Genomic DNA, 14,695 nt, shown 5'->3' on the forward strand with positions numbered 1-14,695 from the left:
TAAACTCGCCTTCACAAGTTGTGGGGATTTGACTATGGAACTGCCTTTTTTGAGGCCACCATTCGACCCACGATGAGAGCACAGTGGTGAGGTATGAGGGGTAGTATGAGGTCACAGTCACAGCCGCCCATCTCACCAGCTGTGTGACAATTCTGGATTTCCTTAGCTGTCGTCTGCCTCAGTCTCCCTTTCCCTGTAAGTGGAAGTGGTATTCATTGATCACACACTACAGGCCGGACACCAAGCTATTCCATTTTTTTGAATATGTTTCTTCCTTCCCTTCCTTAGGACTAACCAGCTGGGTTTAGATGATTTCCTCCTCATATCGCTTTCCTGCCTGCACATGGTATAGATGGTGCAAGGGAACCAGAGAGCTTTGATCCCTGGTTTCTCTGGTCACAAACCTGCTGTCCTCTCCAGAACTCCAGGCTCCCTTTCTCTGGGGGCTAAATCAAATTTAGCTGTTCCCCCACCTGCAAAGTACATAGGCATCAAGTGAGAGGGTAAATGAATGAAAACCTGAATGGCTGATCCTCTAAGACAGTGAGAGCAGACGTTAATTGCTCGCTGGCCAAGTGCTGGGCCCTGTGCTCAGAGCTCTGCGCAGATGACATCAAAGCACCATGTGCGGGGGAAGCACGATGATCCTGACCATTTTACAGATGAGGAAAGTAAGGCTCGGTGACATAAACTCACAGAGGAAATGGAGCTGGGGTCTGTGTGGCTCCAGATCAGGTGTGTAATCTCTAAGGCTGTCCTCTGTTCTCCAAGTTTCTCCTTAACACATTTCCAGCCCCATTTTCTGGCAAGAAGACCCCAGGGTTGAAAGGAGCTGGAAGAGCGAGGTCGAAGAGAAAAAAGGGGCCGGGTGTGGTGACTCACGCCTGTAATCCCAGCACTTTGGGAGGCCAAGGTCGGTGGGTCACGTGAAGTCAGGAGTTTGAGACGCAGCCTGGCCAACATGGTGAAACCCCATCACTACAAAAAAAAAAAAAAAAGCCAGGCGTAGTGGTGCATGTCTGTAATCCCAGCTACTTGGGAGGCTGAGGCAGGAGAATCACTTGAACCTGGGAGGCAGCTGTTGCGGTGAGCCGAGATGGCGCCACTGCACTCCAGCCTGGGCGACAAGCAAGATGCCATCTCAGAGAAAAACAGCAACAACAACTAAAACATATGGATCCGGCAGCCAGTGTTGTTATTTCAGGATGGGAACCAGGCACTGCACCTCCTCAGTAGGAGTCAGAGTAAGGGGGCTAGGCTGGCTGACATGATTGCGGACAGAGTTGCTGTGGAAATTGTCAGGTTATGAAAGGAAATTAGCTGCTGGGTGTCAAGAGGTGCAGATTGCTGCAGGCACTGGCAACTGGGAGCCCTGGTGTGTCTAATAGCTCCTCAGGCCATGAGGCCTTAATGACACCCCTGCCAACACTACAGGAGGCAGCAAGTGACAGTAGGAAAGAGAGAGGCCAGCTAATCTAATCTGAATGCCCCGTGGGGGACTGGGGACTCCAAGACCTGGCTTCTGCTGCATGTCACAGTGGCAAAGACAATGACTGTAAAAAGCACAGCCTCCAGAGAGAAGAGCCTTCAATGGACCTGGGTGTTAATCCAGGGGCCAGGTGAAAACTGGGGGATGCAGAATACGAGGTTGGGCTGGAGGCGAGTGAGAAGAAGGGATACGGTTAGGACCAACATTTAGGCAACACGGCCACGTACAGGATTCTGCCACCGTCATCACCATCAGTGTTACTGTTTCCTGCCATGTATCTATGGGGTGTCTATCATTTAAAGTCCAGCACTGCACTGGGTATTTTTAATTGTCATTAGTATATAATTATATGTAATAATTTAATTAATAACAATACATCATACTTATTAAGGTCCTACTATGTACCAAATTCTATCAGACACATGTCCTAATAATCAACATGATATAGTCTGTCATTATGTATAAAATGTCACACTCTGCCCTTTATTAATTATGTGTGTGCCAATTATGTGCAGGGAACTTTTATTAATTCTAGTTGCCAATATTGTGTCTAGTCCTCCAACCCTATAAAGTGGGTGCAGTTATTATTTCTCTTTTGTAATTGCCCTTTAGCCTCAGCTGGATTGGAAACTGTGTAATGGAGACTCTCAGGCCACTGTCGTTTGAACAGCGTTTTCTGCATTCTATTTGCATTCTTGTATGTAATCCTAAAATGTAGAGTAGTTTTCCCCCTTTTACAGGTAAGGTAATCAAAACTTATAGTGGTTAAAGGGACTTGCCAAAGTGACAGAGCCATGAATGGCAAAGCTGGGATTTAAATCCTTGGCCTTCTCCTTGCCATTCCACCCCATCATAAACTCTAAACATCATAAGTAGAATCATCATAAGTTAGGGTCCCTCTGGAAGATGGATAGGTGAATGGATGGATGGATGGAAAGAGAGAGAAAGACAGATAGACAGATAGCTAGATAGACAGATAGCTAGATAGACAGACAGAGATTTTAGGAACTGTCACATTGGCTCCCACAATTATGGAAGCCTAGACGTCCCAAGAAATGTAGCCAGTAATCTGGAGACCCAGAAGGGCCTATGGTAGAAACCTCATCCAAAGGCAGAAGACAAATGTCCCAGGTTGAAGACAGTCAGGCAAAGAGAGAAAATTCTCTTACCCAGACTTTTGTTTTATTTGGGCCTTCAACAGATTAGATGAAATCCACCCCTACAGGGCAGGGCAATCAGTTTTACGCAGTCTACCAATTCAAAGGTTAGTCTCATGCAGAAGCACACTCAGACACACTCACAGACACACACTCAGAAATAATGGTTATTCAGATATCTGGGCACCCTGTGGCCCAGTCAAGTTGACACCTACAATTTTTTCTGCCTTCTTTTAATTTTTGGTGTTGTCATCCTGTGTCCAAGACACATACAGTCAATCATCACCCCTTTCCCTTAGCCTGTACCAGGTTCTGTGCCAAGGATTTTAGAAAATCATGTCTCGTTCAGTTCCCCCAACAGATCTATGAGTCATTATCCTCCCCAATGTAAGGAAACTGAGACCCAGAGGTTCAGAGTATTGCAAGATCCTATGGGAATTGCAGATTGTAGCCAAAATTGGAACTCCTAATTCCAGAGCTCCTCCCTCCTGCTAGCAGTTTTATTAATGAGAAAAGCTGTTGAGCACCAGAGCAACCCCGCCTCCTCCAAATACCATCTGACATATACGTTCAGCAGAGGAAAAATGACATGAGGTCTGGGCTTGCTTTAAAATACTTTGGGGCCAGACACGTGGCTCCCACCTGTAAGCCCAGTGCTTTGGGAGTCTGAAGTGGGAGGATCACTAGAGGTCAGGAGTTCAAGACCAGCCTGGGCAACATACAGAGACCCTCATCTCTATAAAAAATTTAAAGAATAAACAAAATACTTGTGCAACAGCAGCAGCAAGAGTTGCAGCAAGAGTTGCCGCAAGGAAAGAAGAAAGAAGAGGAGAGACAGGATGAAGAAAGGAAAGAAGCAATGTTAACATTCTAGTAATGTTTGTGTCTGAATGATAGGTGTGTGGGGTTACTATTGTCTTCTATTTGTGTATGTTGAACATTTTCATAATAAGCATATTTATATATATACACATAACACATATATGTACGTATTATCATAATGCCTACCTGCTCTTGAGAAAGCGGTACAGTGTGCCTGGGGGTTTCTCTCACTGTTTTCTATGGCTCTCCCCTCCCCCACTTTTTGTAAGAAATGGTCGTACCTATCTGACTATTTTCATGGCTTCCTGAAGAGGCCTGAAAATTAGAGTAAACAAATTACCCATTACCGGGGAAGCCTCCTTCCCCCCGGCAGATTCCCAGCGTCTTCTTTCACCTCTAGGAGATATTTTCCAAGGTCACTAAATTAAGCCTTCAGACAATCGAAAAATTGAATCTCAGTACATCTATTTTCCTAACAAAATTTCTGCAGTGCCGATTGAGGCTGACAGGTATGGCCGTGCAGCTTTCTGGGCTGTTCAGGTCGATTTGGCCAAGCAGGACGGCATCAGCTTGTATTGGAGGGAACATCTGAGCAGCTCGGGGCCCCCTGGGAGTCAGAGAGTTCCTTACCTCCTTGCCACTGTAAATGACTATTTCTGTCGTTTGCAGAGCGTCCTTTTCTTCCTCCTCCTACAGCCCCATCCTCACGCACTATAGCCGCCAGGTCAGGCGCCTCTTCTTCAATTATTTACCAAAAGCGCCATTGCAGTCATTGCAAACATGTTTAGGAGGATTTGGAAACCATGTTCTTTTTAAGGGCACTAATGATGCAGCAGTAATCACAATGCTAGTGGAAGGGGAGGGACAGAATGTGATGTTTTGGGAGTGAATTGTGTAAGAGAAGAAGGGACTTCGTTCCAAGCCCCCCAGACCTTGCAGCTGTGACAGCCTGGCTGTTGGAGAGGTTTGCAGAACTGAGAACCAATCAGAATTTGGGGGCTGAACACCCTGACTCTCTGAGCACCATCCCTGTGACTTTTGAGGTCATGTTTGCCCTCCAGCCCTCATTTCCCCCTTGCGAAGCTGTGTCTTAGCTAGTGCTTTCAGCGAAGAATACACTTATGATCCTGGAGCACTGATATCCCCTGAAGTAGCCCCTGACCAGCCTCCAAGATGTATCCTAAAAGCTCCTGGGGAAATTTACATTTCACTCAAAATATCTGTATTCATGTAAATGTAAAAATGATGTCTTAAGTTGCTTAGCAGTGAATAAAATGGATGCTCTAGGGAGATGCAGTGAGTTTATCCTGTGGCTTTGAGTATACCCTGGTACCCTACATGGGAGTCCCCGGTGGCCATGCCCAGGTGCACAAAGCCAGCATCAGTGACCTACACACCAGGAGGCAGGCTGCATGATGATGAGGTGAAAGTCCTTAGGTGGGTCACTCAGTCTTTCTCCTCTTGAGTTTTTCTCATCTGTGAAAGAGTGATCATAATACTATTTCCATTGTGAGGGGCATTGAGAAGAAGAAATAAGATAATTTATGTAAAGCACAAAGCATAATCCCCGATATTCAGTAAGTACTCAGTAAATGCTAGTGAAAATAATGATTACAACTATGGCCTCCAGAAGCTTTTAATGAGCATCTGTCTGTAGCACTGCATGTCAAGCCGAGCTGGAATGCAGTCTCTTAGGAGATATGGGGGAGGAGAACATCCTTGGCAGGTTTTCATATTGGTGATCTCTGTAATTTCCTCAAATACCCTTCCTCTTTCCTCGCTTTTGGTGGTAGCTATACCTGTGTTGCTCTTGTCACTTTTGCCTGTATCCACGAACTCACCACCTAGGTATCTGCAACGGTTATCCATTGCTGCCTAACAAATTACCCCAAAATGTAAGTGCTTAGAATCGCATCGTTTCTGTGGGTCAGGAATTAGGGAGTGGCTTAGCTGGGTGGTTCTAGCCCAGGATCTTTTCTGAAGTTGCCAGCAAGCTTTGGCTGGGGCTACAGGCTCAGAATCCTTGACTGAAGGGGAGGTTCCATGCCCAAGGGGCTCACAGATGTGGCTGTCGGCAGGAGGCCTCAGTTCTTCACCGTGGGGGCCTCTCTGTACAGCTTCTTGAGCAGCCTCACAATATGGCATCTGGCCTCCCACAGAGTGACTGATCTCAGAGAGAGTGTGAGGAAGATGTGGCATGGCCTTTTAAGCCCCATGCTTAGACATCATGCACTGTACCTTTAGCTACGTTCTATCAATTGGAAGTACACCAGTAAAGACCCTACTTAGGAGAGGGGAGCCTGGCTCCACCATTGGAAGGGAGGTCTATCAAAGAACTTGTGGGCATATCCTAAGACCACCACACTCTGCCACTCCACACACTCTGACTCTCCTAACACCTGCTCACTTCACTGGTTCGGCTCTTGGCAGTGGCACGGAGTATGGGAAAATGTCTCCTTCTTGGATTATAAAAGTCGTCACCCTGCTAGTATGAATCCATGTCCTATGGCAGCCCTCTCAGGAGGGTTTGCCATTACAGAATGGACAACCCAAGGGAATCCTGTGTCATGGGGGAGCATAGAGGCCAGCAGGAGGAAATGCCTCAGAGTGGGAAGCTCGAGCTTCCTCTGTCATATTCATTAAGGAACTTCACCCAAAGACAGATGACATCCATTTATAATTATTTCAGCAGTGACTTTTGAGCCCAAGCAGTTCTATTTATTTTTCTCTCTGAAAGTAAGAAGCTTTCTTTAAAGGATTGCTGCCATTTGGACAATCTCCTAGGTCCCCATTGGTGTTATCAGTTGGTGGGATATAGAAAAGCAAAGTGGCCAGGCTCAGCCTTTTCTCTTGATCTTTTTTTTTTTTTTTTTTTTTCCTTTAAGACAGGGTCTTGCTCTTTTGCCCAGGCTGTAGTGCAGTGGTGCAATCACAGATCACCGCAGTCTCCAACTCCTGGGCTCAAGCGATCCTCCAGCCTCAGCCCCGCGAGTAGCTGGGACTACAGGCGTGCACTACTGTGCTTGGTTAATTTTGGCTATTTTTTTGTAGAGATGGCGCTTGCTTGCTTTTTTGTCCAGTCTGGTCTTGAACTCCTGGCTTCAAGCAATCCTCTTACCTCATCCTCTCAAAGCACTGGAATGATAAACTCTTTCTTTGTTTATACCATTCCTCAGCTTGCACTCTTTCCTGCATACAGCTTGTTTCTCCAGTGTGGCTCTTGTTCTCATGTTTACTTAATGGCCTGACCATCTTTTCCTCATCCTCCTGCCTTCTATTCTCCTTCCTCATCATTGTCCTCTTCTATGAGCTCAGAAAATTGGGTTACAATACCTACAACATGCAGTGAGGACACTCTTTTATCATCACCCCCGAAGGCTTATGGTGCTTGTATCTGATTTTTCCTAGTCTTTCGTTTGTTAATTTACTGCACACATGTTCCTTTCTCTTGTGCATTACTGACGTGCGTAAGAATCTTGAATATCTGTGTGGCGCTTAGAGATTTCACAGCAGTTTATTGAATGCTTTTACCTCAATGCATCCTCTGTGAAACTGGGTGTGACTGCATCCATTTTGCTGATGAGGAAACTGAGGCATAAGAGGGTTCGGTAAATTACCAGAGTCGCACAGCTCACAAGTAAGTGCGGGCTTCTAGCCAAGGTTTGCTGGCTTATGCATTTCATGAGTGTTCTATCGTACCATACAGGCACTGTGTCGCCCAGTGGAATATAAGTTCGTTGAGGCCGAGGATTGTGTCTCGTTCTGTGTTGTATCCCTTTGGCTTCAGCCTTAGTATCTTGCATTTGTTAAGCATTTGGAACATTTCAGCTGAATGAGTGAATGAGTGAAGCCATCAGTCAAATCAGAACACTGCTTACACATGCATCCCAAGTCCGGCTGTTGAACGTCTGGAACTGAGTAGTATGGAGCCTGTAAGACCAGCGATGTTGTGGCCTGAATAACAACGGGATAGGAGCATTCCCTTCTTCTCATAAATCTTGTAAATTTGCATTGTTTGTGCTGAACAGGGCCCATGTGTTCTGGTAGCAAACACGGGGAGGCCCAAAAGGCTGCTCTGGGATCACGTCTCTACTGAATGCTGCCCTATGCTAAGTCTGCAGAATATTTAAATAAGGGGTTAATTTATAAAGTGAGCTACAGGAAAGTTTCCAGGATTGTCGTGCATGTGTCTCATAAATCGGCACAAATTGAATCTAGGTTTCTGTGCCCGTCAGCTCCTAGGTAAAGCAAAATTTATTGAGAGGTGTATAGGTTGCCATCCAAAGAAACATAGTAAATGAGAAAAGTGTATCCTCAGGAGTTCTGTAAACAAGGTCTGAAGGCTGGCAGCAAGGACAGGGGTCCGCAATGTAAAATCCCCGTTGCTGATGATCGGAAAGTACAGCGTAGTTGGTTGCAGATGGAGACAGGGTTCCAGGAATTCTTGAGTTTTCATAAACATTCCACTGACTTCTTAACAGAATAAAGATTTTGTACATTGCAGAGATAATTTATAGATTCGGGTACAGAGGGATACAGACAACGAGGAAGGCTACCTTCAGGGTTTTGCGTATGTCAAATCATTATGTTAGCTTACCCAGAACCAAAATACAATATGCAATATATAAATATGAAGCTTTAGTTTTTAATGATTATTTATAACAACATTATGATAATGACTATTTGTAATAATCATGCATACCGCCTTAGTCTGAGCAATCATATTAGCAGTTCATAATTACTGAAGGGCTGTCAGGATCCAGACACTGTGCTGAGTGTTCTACAAGCTTCATTTCCAGTCTTTTTTTTGTTCAATTTCCTCTCGAATTTTTAAGGGGGTTGGAGAGTGTTAATGTGCCCATTTGACAGAGGAAGAGGGAGAAGCTCCAAAAATGAAGCCCAAGGATATAGGCTTGCATCCAGTGTATCTCACCCTGAAGGCCTTGCTTTTGTCGTTATCCGACATTGGCTGTCATTATTGTAGTGGCCTTCTTACTACCTAGAAAACAAGTGCCAGCATTCTAGTAAAATCTATTCACCTACCGAGATTATTTAATATTTTAGTCTGTAGCTTTTATCCCTTTAGCTACAACATTCAAAGCATTGTGCAAAATATTCTAGTAGTAAGTAGAGGCTTTAAACCCACATGTCGATAATGGTCAAATCCTCTTAAAGGGGCCAGCAACAAAAGTGACTTTAAAAGGGAAATATTCCTTCAATGTTACGAGTGCCCATGAGCATGTTAGTGGATCAGTTGTGTGTTAAAGAAAGAGAAGGTGGCGTTACACTGAATACCCTTGAAATCACACAATCAGCACGTAAGAATGTTCACACAGTTGTTCACACACATATTGATATGAGACCTTATAGCAGTCCCATTGGCTAGACCAGTTATTATGAATGCGTTTTGTAGAGTGGGAAACAGAGATGCCACATGACTTGCCTAAGAACACACAGCAGTTCTGAAACTCAACCTGTTATAAGATCGAGGGAGAAACAAAAATAACAACAACAACAAATGTGATGCCAAAATATTGCTAACAGACATCTAGAAAAATGTCTTCGACTTCTTTTGGTAGAAAAACAGGAACAATTCAAATCTGAATTCAACATATTTATTTTTTGTTTCTGACTTTTTATGTAAGCAGAGCTCTGAATTGTATCCTCAGATATATTTGAGACTAACAACAAGGAAATATAAAATTACGTTACTACCTAAGCTGCCACTTCTTCAAAGCCTCGTTATTCTTTTTCCCTTCAATGCATTTCAACTCCAAAATACATAGTGACATGAAAATTGTGTATTCAGGTTGTTCTATTGATTCCTTGAGAAAGTGACCTTGTATGCACACGTGAAAATGGAGAGATCTACATGTACCGCCTGGCCTCTTCTTTGTAAGGGTATGAGGAACAACAGTGGTTAACATGCCTTTTTTTTTTAACACTTAGATTTACTCTTCCTTTTCACAGACTAATAGCACACTGATGTGCAATCCAGGGAGGACTCCTTGGAAATCTGTACCGCTGTGACCTAGGGATGGACAACTGGCAGGGCCACATGGGGAGCTAAAACCTTGTGCTCCATTTGCAAAGCCAGTGGCCCCGGCAGAGATAGGAGGCCGTCTTTGTGATTTCGACAGTGGTTTCCCTGGGGTTGAACACTCCAGAAACTTATTTCTGCAAGGGCATACTACTGTGGACCCACCTGAAGGACGGCATCCACTCTTCTAGTAGGATCTCACATTGGTACTTTCAGACACTTCTACCCCTTGCCACGTTTAATAAGTCATCTATGTCATTTGGGAGGAAAGAGAATGAGCCTTCCTCAGTGCCTGCACTACACCAGGGCTTGCAAATACAGTACCTCATTTAATTCTTGCTACCATCTTTGAGGTGGGTGGCATTAGGCCATTTGCTGGGTGTGTAAAATGGCATGCAGAAATACTGTAGCAGCTCACTTAATATCAGGCATCCGGTAAGTGGCAGAGATGAGGCTGGACCCCAGGATTTCTGACCTAATTTCTGAGCTCCTTAATTATTCTGTACACCAAAAGCCCCTGTGGTTTGGATTCCTAATCACAGGACTGAGATGAAACAGAATTTCTTAGCAGAGGGGGCCAAGTAGTAGATGGGCTTTTGCCAAGAACTTTTTTTTTTTTTTCAGAGTCAGAGGTTGCCAGCAAAAGATGAGAGATGGAAGGTCAAGTGCAGCAGAAGAGAGAAACAGGGAGAGTGGAGGTTGTTCTCTAGAACATAGAAGCCGCTTCTTCATCCCACACAATGGAAACCAGAGCCCAGATTATGTTAACGAGAAGTTCCAGAATTGCAGATGGCACTTTGCTACTTGGGGGGTGGGGGGAAGAAGAAGAAGGAGAAAAAGAAGAAAAAAGAAAAATAGCAGGTGGAAACTTAAAAAAATGGTTAGCTGCATGTAAATGGCTTTTATTATAACTGCTAGGCTGAACCAGAAGACTTCAGCTATGTAAAATGTCACTTGCTCTTATCACGGTTCATAGAGATTACCTTTCAATGCGAGTTTCATTTTCATTTCTTCCAACACTTAGAGAAGTGAACGAGGCAGTGACTCCTTTATTCCCTAACCCTCGCCCAGCCACTTGCTTCTTCCTCTGTGTTTTGTGTCATTCTGTATGATATTGCATCAAGGCAATTCACGGCAGTGGTTGAACCAAAAGCAATTTAAGTCAAAAATGGACAAATATGGATGTCACTTATAAGGCTTGTTCAAAGGCCTTTGACATCACTCAAAGCCTGAGCACTTCTCAGGAGTGATATGCTTTTTTTTTTATTTATTTATTTTTATTTTCTAGCAATGCAAGGTTGAAGATTTAATACAGACCTCTTAGTGAGGCATCTGCGTAGTTCTTACGTAGAAACCATTTATTGGTGAACCAAATATTTTGTATTATATAGCAAGAAAGAGGGATTGACAAAGATTGAGTGATTAGAAATCCAAGGGGAAGGCCGGGCGCGGTGGCTCAAGCCTGTAATCCCAGCACTTTGGGAGGCCGAGACGGGCGGATCACGAGGTCAGGAGATCGAGACCATCCTGGCTAACACGGTGAAACCCCGTCTCTACTAAAAATACAAAAACTAGCCGGGCGAGGTGGCGGGCGCCTGTAGTCCCAGCTACTCGGGAGGCTGAGGCAGGAGAATGGCGTAAACCCGGGAGGCGGAGCTTGCAGTGAGCTGAGATCCGGCCACTGCGCTCCAGCCTGGGCGACAGAGCGAGACTCCGTCTCAAAAAAAAAAAAAAAAAAAGAAATCCAAGGGGAATTTATATTTATTACTTTGATTTGGTAATTTGTAATAACAATAGCCACCATGTATCTATACTTCCTAGATTTGGGCATGGGGTTAGGAGTCTTATATTTATTATTTTAGTTAATTTTCATAGTCATCCTGTGTAGAAATATCAATAAATATAGAGGTAAGTATTATTGTCCCCATTTTACAGATGAGAAAACAGAGTCCCAGGGACCTACCTGCTCAAGGGCACAGAAAGCTTGAATGAGTACATTTGCTGTGTGTTGTTCCAAAGGTTTCTCCAAAGGTCTCTTCCTCTCCCAAGGCTGTTATCATTTTGAGAAAGACGGGCACAGTTAGAGGCCAGGAGCCCATCTTGGCCGTGTGCCTTCTGCTTTGTCTCTGGGGTTGTGGGAAAGACTTGTAGCTTAAGAGCCTCCGTGTTCAATTCTGTCAGGCTGCCCATTGGAAGGTAGCTTTTCAGGTTGTGGTGGGTGGTGGTGAAGCAGAGGTGTGCAAAGCAGGATACACGGAGGGCTGTGCCTTGGTCATTCCCAGGAAGCAAAGCGAGCATCAACAAAAGGCAGGGTAGTTGGGCCATGGCGTTGCAGAGTGACAGTGAGTCGGGTGAGGACAGCACTCAGGAGGGAAAGGACAGAAAAGCTACCCACACGCTGGAGGGTCAAAGAGCTGACTTCAGAGGAGACTTTGGGTACTCCTACATGTTGATTCTTAGAGAGCTAATGACACAATTGCATCTTACAATGTTGAGACTTACACATATACACAATAAGAATATTTTCTTTGGCTGCAAAAGAACTCTAAAAGAGTGAAAAAGCTAATCCCAAAAGATTACATGTGATAGGATTCCATTTACATGACGTTCTTGAAATGACAAAATTATAAAAATAGAAAACAGATGGCCGGGCATGGTGGCTCACTCCTGTAATCCCAGCGCTTCAGGAGGCCGAGCGGGTGGGGCGCCTGAGGTCAGGGGTTGGAGACCAGCCTGATCAAGGTAGTGAATTATTGAAGGGCTGTTGCCAGCAACAGTAGAGAACCTGTCTCTACTAAAAGTACACAAAGTTAGCCGGGCGTGGTGGCACACACCTGTAATCCCGGCAACTCAGGAGGCTGAGACAGGAGAATTGCTTGAACCCGGGAGGCAGAGGGTGCAGTGAGCCAAGATCATGCCACTATACTCCAGTCTGGGCAACAGAGTGATACTCCGTCTAAAAAAAAAGAGAAAAGAAAACAGATGAGTGATTGCCAGGGATTGGAGAGGAGTTGGGGGTAAGTGGGAACCAGAGTGGATATAAAACACCAGGTGGAGGATCCTGGTATAGAGGGAAACGTTCTGCATCTTGACTGTCTCAGTGTCAATTTCCTGGTTGTGAAATCGTACTAGAGTTTTTTGAGATACCACCTTTGGGGGAAACTGGATCCAGGGCGCATGAGATTGCTGTATTATTTCTTACAACTGCATGCGAATCTACACTTATCTCAAAAATAAAAACTGTCATTAAAATCAAAGAACTGCTCAACATTTGGAGGGAAAAATCAAAAAGTAAATTCAAATCACCCACAAGCCCACCACCCAGAGAGAGTCACCACTTCTGTTTCAATATATTTTCTCTTTCTCCCTTCCAATCTCTCTCTTCTGTTCCTCGATATAAAATGGAGAGGTTTTAAAATGTAATTACATCTAACTATTCCCTGGCTTGGTAATATCCAACCTTTGCATGTCCTCAGAGAGGTCCAAAGGCTGTGCTGAAACTTGTTGGTTTGGCATTGATTTTGACAAAAGACAGCAACAAGATCCCCTTTCTAGGAACCCATGTGGATTACTGTGGATTCAGAATGGATGCATTTTATGGACAGGGCTGTGACCTCTTGTTTTTTCTCTTCCTCATGCTAATAGGTGTTAATATTTTGCAATAAATATTACTTATGTCTGTGAATTGAACTGCATCCCAGACTGTCAGCACATATTTATTTTCTCATTTTAATTTCTTGAAGTTCTTACTGTTACGGAGGGTGGAGAGGGGGTAGAATAAGCTTAGGCTGCAGGGCATATCTGATTTGGAAAATACATCCCTGGTTATGTTCCTACCGAGTGTCATGCTTGGTTGGTGATGATAAACTGGGACTGAGGAATAGGTTAGGAGAAGGCTTGAAGAACCCAGCTCCCCAAACCATCTCATCATCCTCTAGGGATACTTCTCCAAGTGCTTTTGTTTCCAGTGACCTCCCAACCCCAGACACTAGCGAAGCCTCCGGGCAGGTGAGTGCACAAATCCTACATTTTCTAGTGACTTGAGCAAGTTGCTTCATTTTTCTGATCCTCCATTCCCTTTTCTAAGCCACAATTTCTTCATCTTTCAGTAGAGTTAACAAGTTACCGGGTGTTGAAAGATCAAATGAATTAGCACATGAGAACATGCTTTGCATGAAGTTGTATGCAAAATACGTTATTATGGGATGGGAGAAACCCTTTGCGGACAGTGCCTCGCAGTTGACCCTCAGTGTGTACTCATGGAATAATTTTTTAATGTAAAAGAATTGCCATCACTAGTCCTAACTGTACACGTTCTTGACTCTGTGACACTGAACAAAGTCCTGAACTTCTTTGCGCCTTGATTTCTTTCATGTCTTGTTCTACTTTTGAAGAGCGATTCTTGTGTGAAATCAGGGAGAGGAGGCATGAGGCATGGTAAGGACACCATACGTCTGTGGTTGACAAATTCAGTAGGCCCACAGTCGATGCAAAAGTCCTCATGCCTCTGCAGCACGGTTATAATGAAGAGGAGCGATGGCATGGCATGATTCCACTATAAGGGAGGCTTATTATGTAGTGTCTACAAAGCCAGTGGTTTATTTTGCATTGTTTATGTCAGCATTAAGCAATATTCTTACACAGTTGGTAAGTCTTAAAACTCACTATCTACTCCAGTAGTTGTTCCAACTGTGATGTGCTCAGTAATCTCCCAGGGATCTTGTTAAATTTGGATTCTCATTCAGTAGGTCTAGGTGGGGCCTGAGAGTCTCTGTTTCCTTTTTTAATTTAATTTTTGTGGGTACCTAGTAGGTGTGTATGTACATATATATATATATATATGCATAGATGTAAATATGTATATATATGTGTATATGTGTGTATATATGTATATATGTGTATATATGTGGATTTTTTCCAAGAAAATTGTGGGTGCATAGTAGGTGTATATATTTGTGGTCTATGTCTCTTATAAGTTGCTGATCTTCCAGGGGATACCTGTCTTATTGTTCTAGGTAGCACACTTTGAACAGCAAACATCTAGATGTAGTTCTCAATAGTAGGACGGACTATTGCCAGTGGAGGGGGCATTTTGATTGCCTTTGGGGCTTAGGTGGGGTCCACGGGTCCATCCTGTGATGCCATAGTCAGTCCAATATAACAAAGAACTGCCCATGTCCCGGTCAC

At 44.2% G+C, this 14,695-nt stretch overlaps 1 protein-coding gene across 2 annotated transcripts in view; it reads left to right on the forward strand.

The window, feature by feature from the left end:
- The window catches only part of WWOX (WW domain containing oxidoreductase), a 1,118,448-nt gene that overhangs the window by 733,824 nt on the left and 369,929 nt on the right, over positions 1–14,695 (forward strand). The gene's annotated exons all lie outside the window — the stretch shown is intronic.

Source organism: Trachypithecus francoisi, unplaced genomic scaffold (genome assembly GCF_009764315.1).
Source record: "Trachypithecus francoisi isolate TF-2019V2 unplaced genomic scaffold, Tfra_2.0 Lachesis_group10, whole genome shotgun sequence".
In the NCBI taxonomy this organism is placed as follows: domain Eukaryota; kingdom Metazoa; phylum Chordata; class Mammalia; order Primates; family Cercopithecidae; genus Trachypithecus; species Trachypithecus francoisi.